The 19,033-nt window shown below is 36.5% G+C and overlaps 1 protein-coding gene across 3 annotated transcripts in view; it reads right to left on the bottom strand.

The window, feature by feature from the left end:
• FRS2 (fibroblast growth factor receptor substrate 2) overlaps positions 1–19,033 on the bottom strand; it is a 116,949-nt gene that overhangs the window by 36,147 nt on the left and 61,769 nt on the right. Inside the window, exon 4 of one of the 3 annotated variants that reach the window (XM_059186297.1) lies at positions 17,406–17,452. The exons of the other annotated variants lie outside the window; for them this stretch is intronic. The gene's annotated coding sequence lies outside the window, so the exon portion shown is untranslated. The remainder of the gene's footprint in view (positions 1–17,405; positions 17,453–19,033) is intronic. 3 annotated transcript variants of the gene reach the window in all.

The raw sequence follows: 19,033 nt of genomic DNA, 5'->3' as shown, positions 1-19,033 counted from the left end.
GGAATCTTAAAAGCAGTAAGAGGGAACCCTTGTTACATACAAAGGGAACCCTCATAAGACTGAATTTTCAGCAGAAAATCTAAAGGCCAGAAGAAAGTGGCATGATATATCCAAAGCACTGCAAGGAAGAAACTTCCAACAAAGAATATTCTACCTAGCAAGGTTATCATTCAGAATTCAAGAAGAGATAACAGGTTTTCCAGACAGGCAAAAGCTAAACGGACCTTATAAGAAATGTTAATGCGACTTATTTAAACTGAAAAGAATAAAAGAAGAATAACTAATAAGAAAACACAAACTAAAACTCTCATTGGTAAAGGTGAAAATATAGTAAAGTTGGTAGATTAACCACTTATAAGCTAGAATGAAGGTCAGAAGACAAAAGTAGTAAAATTAATTAGAATTATGATAATTTGTTAAGGCATCCAACAAAATAAAAAGATATAAAATAGAACATCAGGGGCGCCCAGGTGGCTCAGCTGGTTAAGCGGCTGTCTTTGGCTCGGGTCATGATTCCAGGGTCCTGGGATCAAGCCCCGCATCCGGCTCCCTGCTCAGTGGAGAGCCTGCTTCTCTCTTTCCCCCCTCCCTGCTGCTCTGCTTACTTGTACTCTCTCTCTAGCTCTCTATCAAATAAACAAATAAAATATTTTTTAAAATGACATCAAAAAACTGTAATAGAGTCACAAAAGACACTGAAAAAAAAAAGTCTAAACACAACACTAAAGAAAGGCATCAAAACACAAGGGAAGAGAGCAAGAGAAGAAGAAAGGATGAGAGAAGAACTGCAAAAACAGCCAGAAAACAATTAATAAAATGGCAATAAATACATATCTACCAACAATTATTTTAAATGTAAGTAAACTAACTTCTCCAATCATAAGGCAAAGAATGGCTGAATAGACCTTTTTTTTTTTTTTTTTAAAAGACTCATCTATATGTTGCCTACAAAAGACTCACTTCAAATCTAAAGACATAAAAATTGAAAGTGAAGGCATGGGAAAAGACATTCCATGCACATGAAAATGAAAAGGCAGCTGGTGTAGCCATACTTTGATCAGACAAACCAGACCTTAAAACAAAACATGTAATAAAAGACAAGGGTATTACATAATAATAAAGGGATCAATCCAACAAGAAAATATAACATTTGTGAATATTTGTGCACCAGCATAGGATCACCTAAATATAGAGAGAAACTATAATAGGCCTAAAGACAGAAATAACAGCAATACAGTAATATCAGAGGATTTTATATCCCACTTGTATCAATGGATAGATCATCCAGACAGAAAATAAAGGAAACATTTATTTAAATGACACATTAGACCAGATGGACTTAATAGATACATACAGAGAACATTCTACCCAAAAGCAGCAGAACACACATTCTTCTCAAGTGCACAAGGAACATTCTCCAGGATAAATCATATCTTGGGCCACAAAACAAATCTTAACAAATTTAAGATGACTGAGGGGAACCTGGGTGGCTCAGTGGGTTAACTGTCTGACTTCATTCAGATCATGATCTCAGAGTCGTGGGGGAGAGACACAACAGTGGTGGGAGGGATGTCCCTGCTGAGCAGGGAGTCTGCTTCGCCCTCTCCTTCTGCCCCTCCCCCCCAGCTTGGGCACTCTCTATCAAATAAATAAATAAAAATCTTTTTAAAAAAAGTTAACAGGGGCGCCTGGGTGGCTCAGTGGGCTGATCCTCTGCCTTCGGCTCAGGTCATGATCTCAGGGTCCTGGGATCGAGCCCCACATCGGGCTCTCTGCTCGGCAGGGGGCCTGCTTCCTCCTCTCTGCCTCCTCTCTGCCTGTGTCTCTGCCTACTTGTGATCTCTTTCTGTCAAGTAAATAAATTAAAAAAAATTTTTTTAATAAAAAAATAAATAAAAATAAAAATAAAAATAAGTTAACAGGATTGAAATAATAAGCCTCTTTTTCAACCACAATGGTATGAAACTAGAAATCAGTTAAGAAGAAATTGGAAAGGGGCGCCTGGGTGGCTCAGCGGGTTAAGCTGCTGCCTTCGGCTCAGGTCATGAACTCGGGAGTCCTGGGATCCAGCCCCACATCGGGCTCTCTGCTCAGCAGGGAGCCTGCTTCCTCCACTCTCTCTGCCTGTTTGTGATCTCTCTCAAATAAATAAATAAAATCTTTAAAAAAAAAAAAAAGAAGAAATTGGAAAAATCACAAATGTGTGACAATTAAACAACATGCCATTGAGCCACCAAAGGTCAATGAAGATATTGAAGAGAAAATTTTAAAAATACCTTGAAATAAATGAAAATGGAAATTCAACCATCCAAAATCTGTGAGATGCAGCAAAAGCAGTTCTAACAGGGAAGTTCACAATGATACAAGCCTACTTCAAGAAACAGAAGAACTATCAATCTAATTTCATACCTAAAGGAACTTGGGGGAAAAAAAAGAACAAAGCTCAAAGTTAATAGAAGGAAGGAAATAATAAAGACCAGAGCAGAAATAAATGAGAGACTAAAAAATACAACAGAAAAAGAAAACAAAATCAATGAAACTAAGATTTAGTTCTTTGAAAATATAAAAAAAACTTTAACCTAGACTCACCAAGAAAAAGGCTCAAATAAAATTAGAAATGAAAGAAAAGTTACAACTGACACCACAGAAATACAAAGGATCGTAAGAAACTACTGAATGAACAATTATAATCCAACAAACTGGACAAAGAAAAAATGGGTAATTTTAGAAACACAACTACCAAGACTAAGTCAAAAAGAAACAGAAAATCTAAATGGACCAATTACTAGTAAGAAGACTGAATAAGTAATGGAAAACCTCCCAATGAACAAAGGTACGGGGCCAGACTTCAGTGGTAAATTCTACCAAACATTCAAAGATGACATTAATACATATCATTTTCAAACTCTTCCAAAAAGCTGAGGAGGAGGGAATGCTTCCAAACTCATTTACAAGGACAGTATTATGATGTACTAAAACCAAAATTACCACAAAAAAGGAAGTTACAGGCCAATATCCATAATGAACATTGATGCGAAAATTCTCAACAAAATATTAGCAGACCGAACTCAAAAATATTAAAAGGATCGTGCACCATGATCAAGTGGGATTTATTCCAAGGATGCAAAAATGTTAAAATTTGCAAATCAAGCAATATGATACACCACAATAACATGTTAACAGATGGAAAACAGACTCCTATCATAACTTTGTGGTGTATAAAATATCAAATTATGTTGTATACCTGAAACTAATAGATTCCATGCCAATTTTACCTCAATTTAAAAAAAAACTTTTTGGGCAGCCCTGGCTGGCTAAGTCAGTGGAGCGTGCGACTCTTGCCCCATAATGAGTGCAGACATTATTTTTAAAAATAAAATCTTAAACAACAACAACAACAAAAAAACACCTTGTAAGCCTTAACCAATTTTTACGGTTGATTTTTAGCCATAATAATCCTGTTTAATGTCATCAAAACCTATCCAACGGAGTTTACATAACTTCTACTACTAAAAAAGTAATTTTTTTCTCTTCTTTTTAAAGCCCAGGCACATGAGTTTGTTTGTTGGCTTACTTGTTTTTAATGGCAGAATTTAAAAGTTATTTGCAATTCTGGCCATTTTCCATTTGACCCTCCAGAGCCACTCTGCTCTGTTCCCTGAAAGCCTGACCTGCATGGAATGCCAACAGACCAGGCTGGCTATGACTCCATTCCACCCATAGCTTTTCTTATGGCTCCTATCAGGCAACCCCCTCCTGTAAGTATGGTTCTTGCCGGTTCAGGTACTCATCTGCTTCCCTGTCCCTCTCAGATCTAGAAGTGGTAACAGCTTCCTGCTATTGCTAACTAGCCTGCTCATCTTTCTTGCTGGTTTCCTTTAATGTGCCTACACTTTGCAAATAAGCCCATCACTGAATTCTTTTCTATTATACTTGTCAGAGTCCTGTTTCCTGCCAGAACCCTGACTGATACAAGCTGCTACTGATGTTTTAAATACAGTAATTATGTATTGCCCTCTAGCCACTGGAGAAAACATCTTATGAGAAAAGAGCCATGGTCACCAGCTTTTACATTTCTTACTCAAACCAATTAAAATACCTAAAAATAGAAAATAAAAATTACCAACCTAAAAATAATTAAAAGGGAAAAAGATTTTTTATGAACTTTTAGGATTAAAAAATCTCTTTAACTTTATTGAATTTTATTATGATTAATAACCCCAAATCTTATAGTCATCCTTGACACTCTCTCACTTTCCAACCTATTAATCCTTTTCAATCTATCTTCAATATATCCCAATTTCAAACACTGCTTACCCTCCCTACCACTGATTCTCTGGTTTAAGTTACCACCATTTGAATTTTTGAAATAGGTTTCTAATTAATCTCTGCCTCTGCTCTTGTCCTGGTCCAGTCCTTTCTCAACAGAGCAACCAGATTAATTCTATCAAAAAGCGTTACTGAAATTTTCTTCAATGGTTAAAAAATCATGACTCATACATAAAGTAAAATAATATATCCAAGATATTATTTTTCATTAATTAATAAGAGAGTCATTAAAATGTTACAACTGGTTCAAAGAAAAATTCCAAGAACTACAAACACACAAAGAACAGGGAATTCTGGTCTAAATCTACAAACTGATATAAAATGGGTCTATTTTACAGGGCAATAATCAATTGTATTCTGCTAGACACAATTTTAATTTGCACTCCTATGAAAGAGAATTATGTACTTCTTTTTTTTTTTTTTAAAGATTTTATTTATTTATTTGACAGAGAGATTACAAGTAGGCAGAGAGGCAGGCAGAGAGAGAGAGGAGGAAGCAGGCTCCCTGCTGAGCAGAGAGCCCGATGCGGGACTTGATCCCAGGACCCTGAGATCATGACCTGAGCCGAAGGCAGCGGCTTAACCCACTGAGCCACCCAGGCGCCCTGAGAATTATGTACTTCTTTAGCAGTTTTCTGCAAATTACAGAATTGTATAGTAGTTCAAAGAAAATGAGACAGAGATAAACCCAATGGATGAGCAAGATAAAAACCTGCTTATCGTTTTCTGCCCATTTCAAAGTTGTTCACAACTTTTCCAGACAAAATTTTGCAGGTTTCCTTCAATTCCCCTAAAAGTCAAAAATTAAAGAACTTTTTTTTTTTTTTTAAAGATCTTATTTATCTGTTTGACAGAGACAGATAGAGGCAGAGGCAGGCAGAGAAAGAAAGAGTGGGAGGCAGGCTCTGTGCTGAGCAGAGAGCCCAATGCGGGACTCGATCTCCGGACCCCGAGACTATGATCAGAGCCAAAGGCAGAGAGGCCCAACCCACTGAACCACCCAGGCGCCCAAAATTGAAGGACTTTTTAATGGCCTGGACTACAAGATCCCAAATATTTTAGTACTGTTCCTTGCCCTTCCGGCTCCCATTACAGATTTCACATACTAACTCTCCCCCTCCACATCTATTCCAGCCACATGGGCCCCCTGGCTGTTTCTGAAGACAAAATGCAGGCACCTACTTCAGGGACTTTGCAACTGTTGTCCTGTCAAAAACCGTCTTCTTCCATATGATATCCTTGCTCCCTCACTTAGTTCAGATCTTTACTCAGATCAACTTATGAGAGAACTTTCCTGAGCACATTATATGAAATACGTAAACCCCTATATCAAAACAGTACTCCCTTTTTTCCTTTTCTTTTTCTTACACTGCTATATTATTCTCAAATGACTTATTTCCAACTAGCATGCTACATATTGACTTATTGTTGGATTCCCTGCTTCTCTCCTCCACAGACAGCACAAAATGTAAACTGCACAGGAAGGCAAAGACTTTGTTTTCTTCACTGCTATCTCCCCAGTATCTAGACAGTGCCAGACACATACTATATGCTCAGTAAGCTTCAGATGAATGAATACATAGGTACTGAACAATGGCTAATGTTTCACAATTACAACATACTTACTAATAAATTTCATCCTGAATTTCTTCAACATAAAACACAGCAATAAAACTACAACCAAGGGGTGCCTGCGTGGTGGCTCAGTGGGTTAAAGCCTCTGCCTTTGGTTCAGGTCATGATCCCAGGGTCCTGGGATTGAGCCCCGTATCAGGCTCTCTGCTCAGCAGAGACAGGAAGCAGGCTCCCTGCTAAGCAGAGTGCCCAATGCAGTGCTTGATTCCAAGATCTTGGAATCAAGCACTGCATTGGGCACTCTGCTTAGCAGGGAGCCTGCTTCCCACTCTCTCTTTGCCTGTCTCTCTGCCTACTTGTGATCTCTGTCAAATAAATAATAAAATCTTAAAAAAAAAAAAAAAAAAACTACAACCAAGGGGCAGCTGGATGGCTCAGTCATTAAGTGTCTGCCTTTGGCCCAGGTAATGATCCCAGGGTCCTAGGATCGAGCCCCACATCAGGTTCCCCGCTCAGCAGGAAGTCTGCTTCTCCCTTCCCCTCTCCCCCTGCTTGTGTTCCCTCTCTCATTCTGTCTCTGCCAAATAAATAAATAAAATCTTAAAAAAAAAAAGAACTACAACCAAATAATCTTACATTTTAACTAATTAACATGTTACTTAATAGTTACTTCTTAAGATTATTTTTTTAAATGCAGCTCAAAATTTATTACTTAGATTGGTCTGAACCCTGACAGTTATTTCATGAAAAATGCTTTAAAATTTAACATATAGTACCACAAAATTTCTCTCAGAAGCAATGTCATCCCATGGCTGTCAAAATGAGCAACTATCCTCACAAGACTTGGGTGGCACCAGATGTCCTCCTTCTCCTACTACACAGATTCAAAGACTGTCATTAGGACGGCAGTTACAGCAGAGGTGATACCTGAAGAGTCTAACTGGGCAACTTGATTACCACAAAATCATTATCCAAGCCATATTATTTTCATTCACCAAGCTACATCACTCCTTTAAGTTCTACAGTCTTGGCATAGACATAGGTAAAGGTGAATAGACTTCTAGGGTTGAGACTACTATTTATGTTGGATTTCTGATCCTGAATCTTTCCCTAAGCTCTTGTAATTTTTAACATCAAAAGATGCCTAACAAATTAGTATGTTCTTTGCATAACGTCTGAATTACCTGCCATATGCAATTCCAATACCAATATCTTTGGTCTAATATTTGGTATTTCTTTGGTATTGTTATTTGGTAGATACTTCTGCTAAAAGAGGAATACGATTATGTAAGTAGAAAGCAGGGGTCTGGAATATCACAGGCTACTGAAACAGTTTAGCTATTAATATTAGTTAGGTTTTTCAAATATTTTCTCTCTTTACACTAGCTAACTCAAAAAATCTGCTTAAAAATTCAAAGGACAAAAGGGCTCCTCCTTTTCTTCTTCTATCTACAAATAAACCAAAAGTAAAGCTAACAAAATAAGGCTGTGTTCCTCTTGTTGACACGGTTGCAACTGTTTAAGATTGGGTCTATTAGCATGTACATTTTCAGTTTTTAATTAAAATGCTACAAATTTATATGTCTATTTTGTCAAAACTAAGTATGTTAGTAGGGAAAAATATCCAGTACACGATTCCCCATTCCCACCCCCCTAACAGGAAAATAGGTGGGTTGGAGGCAATAAATGCTATTTTCCTAATATATGGCCCCAGTGACACCTGCTTTAGTAATAAAAAGATAATCAAATCACCACTCAAGTGTCTAAGGCAAATTTATTCTGAAAAACAGAGAAATAATTTATCATTTAAAACCACTACTCTTTATTTTATTTATTTTTTTTTAAGAGGATTTTGTTTATTTATTTGACAGAGGGATAGAGAGCACAAGCAGGAGGAGTGGCAGGCAGAGGGAGAGAGGGGAAGCAGGCTCTCCACTGAGCAGGAAGCCTGATACGGGACTCGATCCCAGGACCCTGGGCAGAGGCAGATGCTTAACCGACAGAGCCACCCAGGCACCCCCAGTAGTCTTTAAATTATTAAAAATGTGTTAAGATTAAACTAATGTAACATTGTATATTAACTACACTCAAATAAAAAATTAATTAAAAATATGGTAAGATTTAGACTCCTGGGCAGTTCAGTTGCTTAGGTGACAGACTCTTGCTTTCAGCTCAGGTCATTATCTCAGGGCTGTGAGGTAGGGCTCCACACTCAGCAGGGAATCTGCCTGAGATTCTCTCCCTCTCTCTCCACCTCTGGCCCACAATCCCCACCTCCTGCAAACCTGTGGGCACACTCTCTCTCAAACAAATAAATCTTTAACAAAAAATGTCATAAGATTATATCAAAGAATAAGAAAGAGCTTTCAAATAACAAATTATACATTCAAAGGTATGGTCAATATTTTTTAATAAAAATTTTGATTTAAAGATAAAAAATTTAAAATGATACTAAAAAGAACTTAAGATCAATAAATACAATTTTCTACTACTTGTGAGTATGCCAAAAGCTGGCATTAAATACAACATAATAAATGCTGGGTCTGTTTATAAAAATAAATTATGCAATACCCTTAAGCAAACTGTTCTTTTACTAGACTTTCAAAAACTTGGGTTGCTCCAGGAGTAATATGTTTTTAAGAGTGGAATATAAGCAAAAACCTGGTGTAAGTTGTTGTTAAGAACATGATTTCTGGGTTTAAAAACGTACTTAAGGAACTTGGTTTTGTTTTGTTTTTTTTTAAATAAACTTTATTTTTATAACAGTTTCAGATTTGGAGATAAAATGAGAGGATAGTACAGAATCCCTAGATTGACTCCACAGCTGGTGTTACACGTTAATAACATGTTGGTTTAGTATGGTACATTTGCTACAATTAATAAACTAATATAGATATATAATTATTAACTAAAATCCATATTTTATTCGAATTCCCTTAATTTTCACATAATATGCTTTTTTTCCTTGCAGGATCTTATTCAGGATACCATATTACATTTAGTTATTCCCCCTTAGGCTCCTTATAGCTACGGTTTCTCAGATTTTCCTTGTTTTTGATGACCTTGATAGTTTCAAGGAATACTGGTCAAGTAATTTGTAGAATGTCCCTCTACTGCGATTTCTCTGGTGTTTTTCTCATGATTAGACTGGAGTCATGGGTTTTGGGGAGGAAGATCAAGGAGGTAAAGTGTCATTTTCATTACAGCACATCTTTTGGAACAAACTACCAGTATGACTTATCACTACTGACCTGGCTAAGGTAGTGTTTACCAGATTTCTCCACTGTGAAGTTACTCCTCCTAATCTCCTTTCATTAGTGTACTCTTTAAAAGGAAGTCACCATGCACAGAGCCCACACTCGAAGAGTGAGGTTCCACTCTACCTTGCTGAAGATGGACTATCAACATCAATTATTTGGAGTTCTTTTGCACAAGAAATTTGTCTCTTCACCATTTATTTCTTCAACAACTTATTTATACCATATGGAGCCATGGGTATTTATTTTATACTTTGGGTTATGATCCAATACTACATTACACTTATTTTCTCGCTCAAAATTTTCCACCTTTTACCACTGGAACTTCTTTCAGTTGGCTCCTATGTCCCTTTGACATATTCCCATCATTCTGAGTTTGTTTAAGCACTTTCTTACTTTTTGGTACTACAAGATACTCTAGGCTGATCTTATATATTCTTTGCCCCAGTCCTTGAATCAGTCTTTTCTCCAAGGACCCCTGGTTTCTTTTCATAGAGAACTGTATTAGAAACCAAGATCTGGGAACCAGGTGTGCTCTTGCCACTGGGATGTCACTGCTTCCGAGAGGGCCTGTTTTTAACTGAATTTTATGTTATTTTGGGGTAACTTGTGTAACAAAATATAGAAATACATCCATGCACAGACTGTACTGGACCTATGGAGTTTTAAAATTAGTTAATGCAATTACAGATGTATTTATCATCATTTTACAGATTTTGAAAATAAGCTGAAAACCATAAAGGAGACTAATTTATATATATTATATATATAATTGGGACATGTCCTTTTATTTTGAAAAAGGAAAGGGGGACAAATGCATAATGTCAGAAATACAAATGATATGTCATTATGATTTCTGTAGGTCAGCAAGCAAGTCAGCAACTTTCTGGTCTCAGGATCCCTTTATACTTCTAAAACTTATTTGAGAAATTTTTCAAAGAGCTTTTTTTTTTTTTTTAAAGATTTTATTTATTTATTTGTCAGAGAGAGAGAGGAGCGAGAGCGAGCACTGGCAGGCAGAGGCAGAGGGAGAAGCAGGCTCCCTGCTGAGCAAGGAGCCCGATGTGGGACTCAATCCCAGGATGCTGGGATCATGACCTAAGCCGAAGGCAGCCACTTAACCAGCTGAGTCACCCAGGCATCCCTTTTCAAAGAGCTTTTAACTGGATTATCTCTTGACACTTACCAAATTAGAAGTTAAATGTGAGAAATGTTTAAAATATTAATTAATTTATTTAAAAGGATAAGCTTATGAGGTGTTAACATAAAGTACATCTGTATGAAAAAAACTTTTTAAAAAAACTTATTTTCCAAAAAACTTGATAAGACAAGTGACATATTTTTGCAAATATCTATAATTTCTGGCCTTATAGAGGACAGCTAGTTTCTTTTTTTTTTTTTAATTTTAAGATTTTATTTATTTATTTGACAGAGATTACAAGTTGGCAGAGAGAGGAGGAAGCAGGCTCCCTGCTGAGCAGAGAGCCTGATTTGGGGCTCGATCCCAGGACCCTGGGAACATGACCTGAGCCAAGGCAGAGGCTTTAACCCACTGAGCCACCCAGGCACCCCGGCAGCTAGTTTCTTAAGGCTGATTCTGCAATATGCTGTTTTGGTTAAAGTATAGAAGCATATGAAGAAAATCTAGCCTCACAGCAGATACACAGTTGGGGAAGATAATATTTTAATCATTATTTCAAAAAAATGTTGATATTCTTGAAACTATACCAGAACTCAACAAATGGTAGTTTCCTGAAGGCTAATTACACTGTGGATTCTAAAACCCTAGCAATGAACTTTTCATGTTCTATGACATTAAAATCCATTGATTTACCTTGCACTTTGAGTGGATCTTTGACCCTTATGTGATTTAGTATCATTACACACTGGACACCTGGAAAATACTGATTCAATGAGCTATGCAGGTGTTCCAAATTGACACAATTCAGAATACAATACAAAGAAAAGAAAATTCCATTCTTTAATATCAATACCCACTTCACAAGAAAAGCCTTTAAGTATCTGGGAAGCTGTCAAGCTCAGAGTATTAGGTACAAGTTTTCCAAAATGCCAAATTTTACTTGAAAATTTTATTTTAATATTGGCTACAAATACAGCTGTTTTTCTTGAAGTGTTAGGCGCACTTAGTACATTTTTAAGAAAAACAAATCTCAAATACATTAGTTCAAATAACCAAAAACTTTCACTTTTTCTTTGGGGGGGGAGGAGGTTTTACAGAAAAAAGCAGCTAGTTTAGCTCACACCTTGGTTGAACAAGCACTTTTTCTGAAGATGACTATCATGCTTTAGTACATAGAATGAGTACTCAAAGTCGAGATCTAGTGAAATTAATATTTTTGGTGGTTCAGTCTGTTAAGCGTCTGCCCTCAGCTCAGGTCATGATCCTGGAGTCCCGGGATCGAGTCCCACATGGGGCTCCCTGCTCAGCAGGGAGCTGGTTTCTCCCTCTGACCTGTCCCCTCTCATACTCGCATTCTTTCTCTATCTCAAATAAATAAATTTTAAAAATCTTTAAAAAAAAAAAAAAAAGAGCATTCTTTTTTTTAAGGGGAGGAAGGGCAGTGGGAAAGGCTGAGCAGGGAGCCCAATGCAGGGTTCAATCCCAGGACCCTAGGATCGTGAACTGAGCTGAAGGCAGACACTTAACCAACTGAATCACCCAGGCACCCCACATCAAGGTCATTCTTAAATAAAACTAGATTTTTTTTATTTCTTTATTTTTTAAACTGCATATTAAAAAAAAAGAAACTATGAATGTATGACAAAGAAAAAACATTAATAATTGGTTTGGTGCCACCGCCTTCATCTGTGTTCAGGTGTTAGCAGTTTTACTCACCATTGCTTTTAGAGCAGCATTGCAAATGTCAACACAGTAGAAAATTATGAAGATAGTTTTGACTTTCCAGACCATCTGATATCAGGGGCCCACATAGGTCCCCAGTACAGTCTGAACAGTACTCAAAATTAGTCAAAGGATAAGATAATATTACAATAATATCATACCAAAAAATCAGAGATTTTAGGTGAAATAGATAAATTCCTAGAAAAAATTAATTTGCCTAATCTAATTCAAAAGGAAGCAAAAATATGAATAGTCTTAAAAATCTTAAAATATTCCATTAGGAATAAAAAAAATCCTCTCATAAAGAAATTCTAGGCCTAGATGGCATCACAGATGAATTCTATCAAACATGCAATTAAGAAATAATTTTACATAATATATCCTAGAAAATAAAGATATCCTCTCTGACTCATCTTAAGACTTGTATAACCTTGATACCACGCATAGCACAATAAAAGAATATTAGAGGCTGATGTCCTTCATGAATATTGGTGCAAAAATTCCTAAAATACTAGCATAGCAAACAATGTCAAAGGTTGGTTTAATATTAGAAAAACCAAAATAATTCTTCATGTTAATAAACAAAAGAAGAAAAAATATATCAATATTACTAGTCTCAGAGAAGATAAATCTTTTCGGAGGTTTCTCTCAACAGAAAAGTAAAGCTTTAAGGCTGTTTCTAGGAGATTCAAGTAGCCGAAAGACTGGCTTCCTGGCCTCAAGGAAAAATGAAGCTACAGTACTCCCAGAAAGGGAAAACCTCTGCAAGAATAAGGTGCTACCAGTATCATTTTTTCCAAAAGAAAAAAAACTAGGGTCAAAATCCTAACCAAGTTTTTCTTTTTTGTTTCATATTAAATATGGTCATGCTTGGTGTGCCCTCACATATCTGCTCCAACAGTCTAACAAATTTCTTTTAACAGTCAATTTGGAAGACAAAGATGGACTATAATGCTGTCCCCAACTTTCTACGAATCATCTGCACTGAAGGGGAAATGAATGGTACAACTGTTCTTTCACTTTAATTCAGAATACCTGGGTATACTTACCTTTTTCCTTATCTTATTGCTACTCACATTAAGGGCTCCCCACATAAAAGAAGCAGTACTGTTCCCACTGCCCCAGATATTAAGCAAGTTCAGTAAAACCCATCTTTTCCAACTTAAAACAGAACTTAAGTTGGTTAAATCAGAAAATTAAGTGTAGGTGTGGGTGTGTGTACCTTAAACATTTTATTTTAGCTTACACATAAAAAAAAAAAAAAAAAAAAAAAGGAATGAATTGTCCAAACTTAAAAGTTAGGAGCTTTTTTTAAATGGAGGCCTGCTGGTGGGAATTCTGTGCCGTATTTATTACATAAATCTTACCTAAAATGTATGTTTATTTGAAAGAGATCAAGGATTTCCATTTCTGGCAACATGGTAGGTTAAATGCTCAGACTGGATCTACTGCCTAAATCTAGAATGCTGTATAAATATTTCCTTACTATTTTTAAATTTCCTAATTTGGCACAAATGTACAGAGAAGCCCTGGAAGGTGGCTCTTGACTTTCAGGTTACCTCACAACTATTCTGAAAACTACAGTGCTGGAGACAGGCTGTATACCCTGAGACTCTCCAATATGGGGAATGTAATTAAAGAACTTTGCATGTAGCTGAAAATTCAGAAGACTATACTGCAAAGCAAAGCTAAATGAACAGTAAACTTACTTAGCAGACGCTGAGAACAAGCACACTTGCCTGCTTGACCTTGGTGTTGGTAGAAGGAAGGAAAAAAAAATCTTGTGTAAGTATTTATAACTACAGGCAAGCTCTTAAATAAAATTTAAATAAATTTGTAGAGAAGGAAAAGATGAAAAGGGGTAAGAAATGTGGAAATTAGAATAAGAAGGCCTAATATATGTCATCAGTTATAGAGCCCTTGTTTCCAAGATGACCATGAAAAGGAGGTAAAACAGCTTTGTCAAAACAGGGCTGCAGCAAAGGACAAGGTCATTTAGAAGTTCATCACTGGGGACACCTGGGTGGCTCTGTTGGTTAAGCGTCTGCCTTCAGCTCAGGTCATGATCCCAGTGTCCTGGGATCAAGTACCCACATCAGCCTCCTTGCTTAGCAGGGACTCTGCTTCTACCTCCGTCTGCCACTCACCCTGCTTGTGTTTTCTCTCTCTCTGACAAACATATAAATAAATCTTAAAAAAAAAAAAAAAAAAGTTCATCACTGGAAATATAGTAGAGACATCAGAGACCATTTCTAGAGTGAGTGATTTCACTGCCTATGTAGTTCCTAAACTGTATGCAGAACTATATTACTGTGTGAACTGTACCATTCACAACAAGAAAATCAAGAATTATTCTCATGGGGGTACCTGGGTGGCTCAGTAGGTTAAGCCTCTGCCTTTGGCTCAGGTCATGATCTCAGGGTCCTGAGATCGAGCCCCACATCGAGCTCTCTGCTCGGCCAGGAGCCTGCTTCCCTTCCTCTCTCTCTGTCTCCTCTCTGCCTACTTGTGATCTCTGTCTGTCAAATGAAATAAACAAAATCTTTAAAAAAAAAAAAAAAGAATTATTCTCATGATGCATGGAAGGACCAAACATCCCCACCCTAATTTAGACCTACAGATGCTTCCCCATGACCTCTGCCAAAGTCCACATAAGTTTGGACTTATGTGAGTACTTAAGTTCTGAAGAAAAACTGTCCCTGATGGGGGAAAAAAACAGAAGGAGAAAATAAAGAAAATAATGGACATTACTCAGAGATATAATGGTCAAGAATTTAACATAATTATTCAAAGATGTCCTCAGATCCAGGAAGCCCAAAGAATCCCAAGTAGAATTACAAATAATAAAATAAAAAATAAAGTCAAAAAAAATTTTAATACATTCTATAAAACTAGGAACACTAAAGGATGGGAAAAGGCTTAAAAAACAGTCAAATAGGGGCGCCTGGGTGGCTCAGTGGGTTAAAGCCTCTGCCTTCAGCTCGGGTCATAATCTCAGGGTCCCGGGATCGAGCCCCCTGAGTCGGGCTCTCTGCTCAGCAGGGAGCCTGCTTCCCTTCCTCTCTCTGCCTACTTGTGATCTCTCTCTATCAAATAAATAAATAAAAATCTTAAAAAAAAAAAACAGTCAAATAACAGATTATTTTCAAAGGGAGGGCAATTTTACTTCTCAACAGCAACAGTGGCAGTCAAAACATCAAAATAATGTCTTCAATGTGATGAGAAAACTTAAAATTCAATACACAGTGAAATTATCTTTCAAGAATGCAGATGAAATAAACACATCTTCAGATTAAAATAACAAAACACATACACTGTCATTCACCTTCACCAAAAGACTTTCATTAAAATAAATTCTAGGGCACCTGGGTGGCTCAGTGGGTTAAGCCGCTGCCTTCAGCTCAGGTCATGATCTCAGGGTCCTGGGATCGAGTCCCGCATCGGGCTCCCTGCTCAGCAGGGAGCCTGCTTCTCTCTCTCTCTCTCTGCCTGCCTCTCTGCCTACTTGTGATCTCTGTCAAATAAATAAATAAAATCTTTAAAAAAAAAAATTCTAAAGAATGTACTTCAGGTAGAAAAAAATTGTTTCATATGGAAGGTCTCAGATAATGCACCAAGGAAACAGTAAACAAAGATCAACTATCTAAAATAATAATGTTTAAAAAAATTTTTTAAGATTTTATTTATTCATTCGACAGATCACAAGCATGCAGAAAGGCAGACAGAGAGAGAGGAAGGGAAGCAGGCTCCTATCAAGCAGAGAGCCCAATGCAGGGCTCGATCCCAGGACCCTGGGATCATGACCTGAGCCGAAGGCAGAGGTTTTAACCCACTGAGCCACCAGGTGCCCCATAAAATTTTTTTATATATGCAAGAGATAAATATATTAAAACTCAAGTAATAGACAATAGTGTTATAGATTTCTGGAAGGAAGACAATCAGAGCATTTTAAGTTATTACATTATTCAAGGATAGATTAAAGATACTGATTTAAACTCTTCCTTTTAGAAAGGACTTCTTAAAAAGGCTAGAGCAACCACTGAAAAAATAAATAACATTAATTTACAAACAAGAGTACATGTGTGCAAGATGTTAGGGGGACTGAAATGTGAAAACAGGCTTCAAACACATTAACTCCAAACAAAAGACTGGAAGAACAGGAAAAAAGGCGAGGAGGAAAAACAGACCACAAGACAGAAATCAATCTAAATCTACCAGTATCACAACTGACTGAAATTCCTGTAAAAAATATTGTCATTCAGAACAAAACACAATTTAACCATACCCTGTTTACAAGACACAAACTAAAATACAGGACCAATGAAAAGCTAAAGGATGAAAAATACTATTAACCCTAGAACAGATATATTAACCCAAGAAAACAGCCAACCACAAAAAACAAAACTATAAGGCAAAATAGTTTTGAATATGGCCTTTCAATCCAACAAAAACTTCGACTTAAAAGAAAAAAATTCGAAATGTAAGTACTTAATAGCACAGAATCAAAATACATAAAACAAAAATTACCACATCTAGAGAAGAAACTGCCAAACCTACCACCATGCGAGAGGCATTAATATGCCTTTCTCAGCATAGAAACTGATAAGTCCCAAAATCAAACCAAACCCAAATCCAAACAACACCTAAGCAAACCATGAAAGATGTACGTAGAACAGCTAACAAGCTCACAAACATATGAAGTACTATACTAAACAACTGATTTCACATTCTTTCCAAATGCATATAAACATTCATGAAAATCAGTCAAATACCAGGTCTTAAAGTTAGTCTCTACAAATTAGATTATGGTCTGTGACCATGAAGAAATCAACTTGGAACACATCACAGAAATTATATTTACAAGCTAACTACGTTGAAATTAAATATATGCTTTTGTAATAATTCCTGAGGCAAATAAGAGGTTTTTTTAATGGAAATACACAAAAATACTATATATCAAAACTTGTAGAAAGGCAGCTCAAATGATACTCAGAAGCAAATTTAAGCACTAAAAACCCAAATTCAAGTCTTTGTAAAAGGAGAGAAAAAAACCAAAAACCTAAAAGTTCTAAGAAAGAAATAATAGCAGGCCCTAAAAGAACAGAAAATATTTAAAACAAGATGATAAACTAGAAGTTCATTCTCTGAAAGAGTAATTAAAATTATAAACCTCTGGAAAAACTAGTTGGGAAAAAGATAACACAAACTAATAAAAAGGAAAAGGAAACTTTACAGAGATGTTATAGGGATTAAGCTGATCAGAGGATATTGTGGACAATTTAGTGATAATAAATTTGAAAGTTTGGAAAGATTTTTGAAAAGTTTTTAGAAAAAATACAATCTATTAAAAATGCATCACACTTTCCAATTTCAAAACTTACATTAAAGCTACTGTCATCAAGCATCAAATCACCAAGTGTGGTACAGGCTAGAAGAGAAATATGGATCAAATGAAACAAAACTGAGAATCTAGAAATAAATAAATACATTTATAGTCAACTGATTTTCAAAAGAGCAGCCTAGATAATTTCAAATAGAAAGAATAGTCTCTTCAACACATGTACCGGGACCTCTGGATTTCCAATTGCAAAATAATAAATTGGGACCTCCACCTTTTACTATATATAAAAATTAACTCAAAATGGATCTAAAACCTAAATGTAGGAGCTAAAACATAAAGCTTTCAGCACACAAATCTTCATTACCTTTAGGCAAAAGTTACTTTGATATGATACCAAAAATCACAAACAACAAAAGAAAAAAAGATAAATTGAACTTCATCAAAATAAAAAACTTTTGCACTTTAAAGGACACAATGAAATAAAATAAAAAGACAAAAGAGCTAGAGAAAATGTGTGGAAACCATATATCTGAAGAGTCTAACATCCAGAATATATAGAGAACTCTTACAACTCAACAATAAAAAGACAATTCAATTTTTAACAGATTTTTTAAAAAGATTTTATTTATTTATTTGACAAAGAGAGCACAAGTAGGCAGAGTGGCAGGCAGAGGGAGAGGGAAAAGCAGACTCTCCACCAAGCAGGGAGCCCGATGTGGGGTGAGGGTGGGGGGCTTGATTCCAGGACCCTGGGATCATGACTTGAGCCAATGGCAGCCACTTAACCAACAGAGCCACCCATATGCCCCAATTTTTTTTTCAAAGATTTTATTTATTTATTTGACAGAGAGACAGAGAGTACCAGAAGGCAGAGGGAGAGGGAGAAGCAGGCTCCCGGCAGCAGAGAGCCCAACATTGGGCTCAGGACCCTGAGACCATGACCTGTGCCGAAGGCAGATGCTTAACCGACTGAGCCACCCAGGTACCCCAAGACAACTCAATTTTAAAATGGACAAAAGCTCTAAATATACCTTTTTCCAAGGAAGGCCAATAAGCACAGGAAAAAATGCTCAACATCACTAGTCAGTCATTGGGAAAATGCACATCAAAACCACAGATTCCACTTCACACCACCTAGGATGGCTATCATCAAAAAGACAGACAACAGCAAGTGTTGGCCAAGATGGGGAGACACTAGAACCCTCACACACTGTTTATGGGACTGTAAAATGGTGCAACTGCTTTGGAAAACATTTTGGCAGATCTTAAAAAGGTTAAATACAGTGTTACCATATGAGCTCAGCAATTCTATTCCTAGACACACAACCAAAATAACTGAAAAATCTGTGTATGCAAAAACTAGTTATTTGGAGATTCATAGCAGTATTCATAATAGCCAAAAAATGGAAATAATCCAAATGTGTGTCAACTGATTAATGCATAAACAAAATGTGGTATATCCACATAATGTAATAATAGTCCACCAAAAAAGGAAAGATGTACTGATACTGGCTACAATGTGAATAAACTTCGAAAACATTACACTAAGTGAAAGATCCTAGACAAAAAAGGTCCCATATTATATATTTCTATTTACAGGAAATGCCCAGAATAGTTGAATCCATAGAGAAAATAAATAACTGGTTGTCAGGGATGGGTTAAGGGAGA

Source organism: Mustela lutreola, chromosome 8 (genome assembly GCF_030435805.1).
Source record: "Mustela lutreola isolate mMusLut2 chromosome 8, mMusLut2.pri, whole genome shotgun sequence".
In the NCBI taxonomy this organism is placed as follows: Eukaryota; Metazoa; Chordata; class Mammalia; order Carnivora; family Mustelidae; genus Mustela; species Mustela lutreola.
The sequence above is the reverse complement of the archived record's forward strand: the minus strand, read 5'-3'. Positions and strand labels throughout refer to the sequence as shown.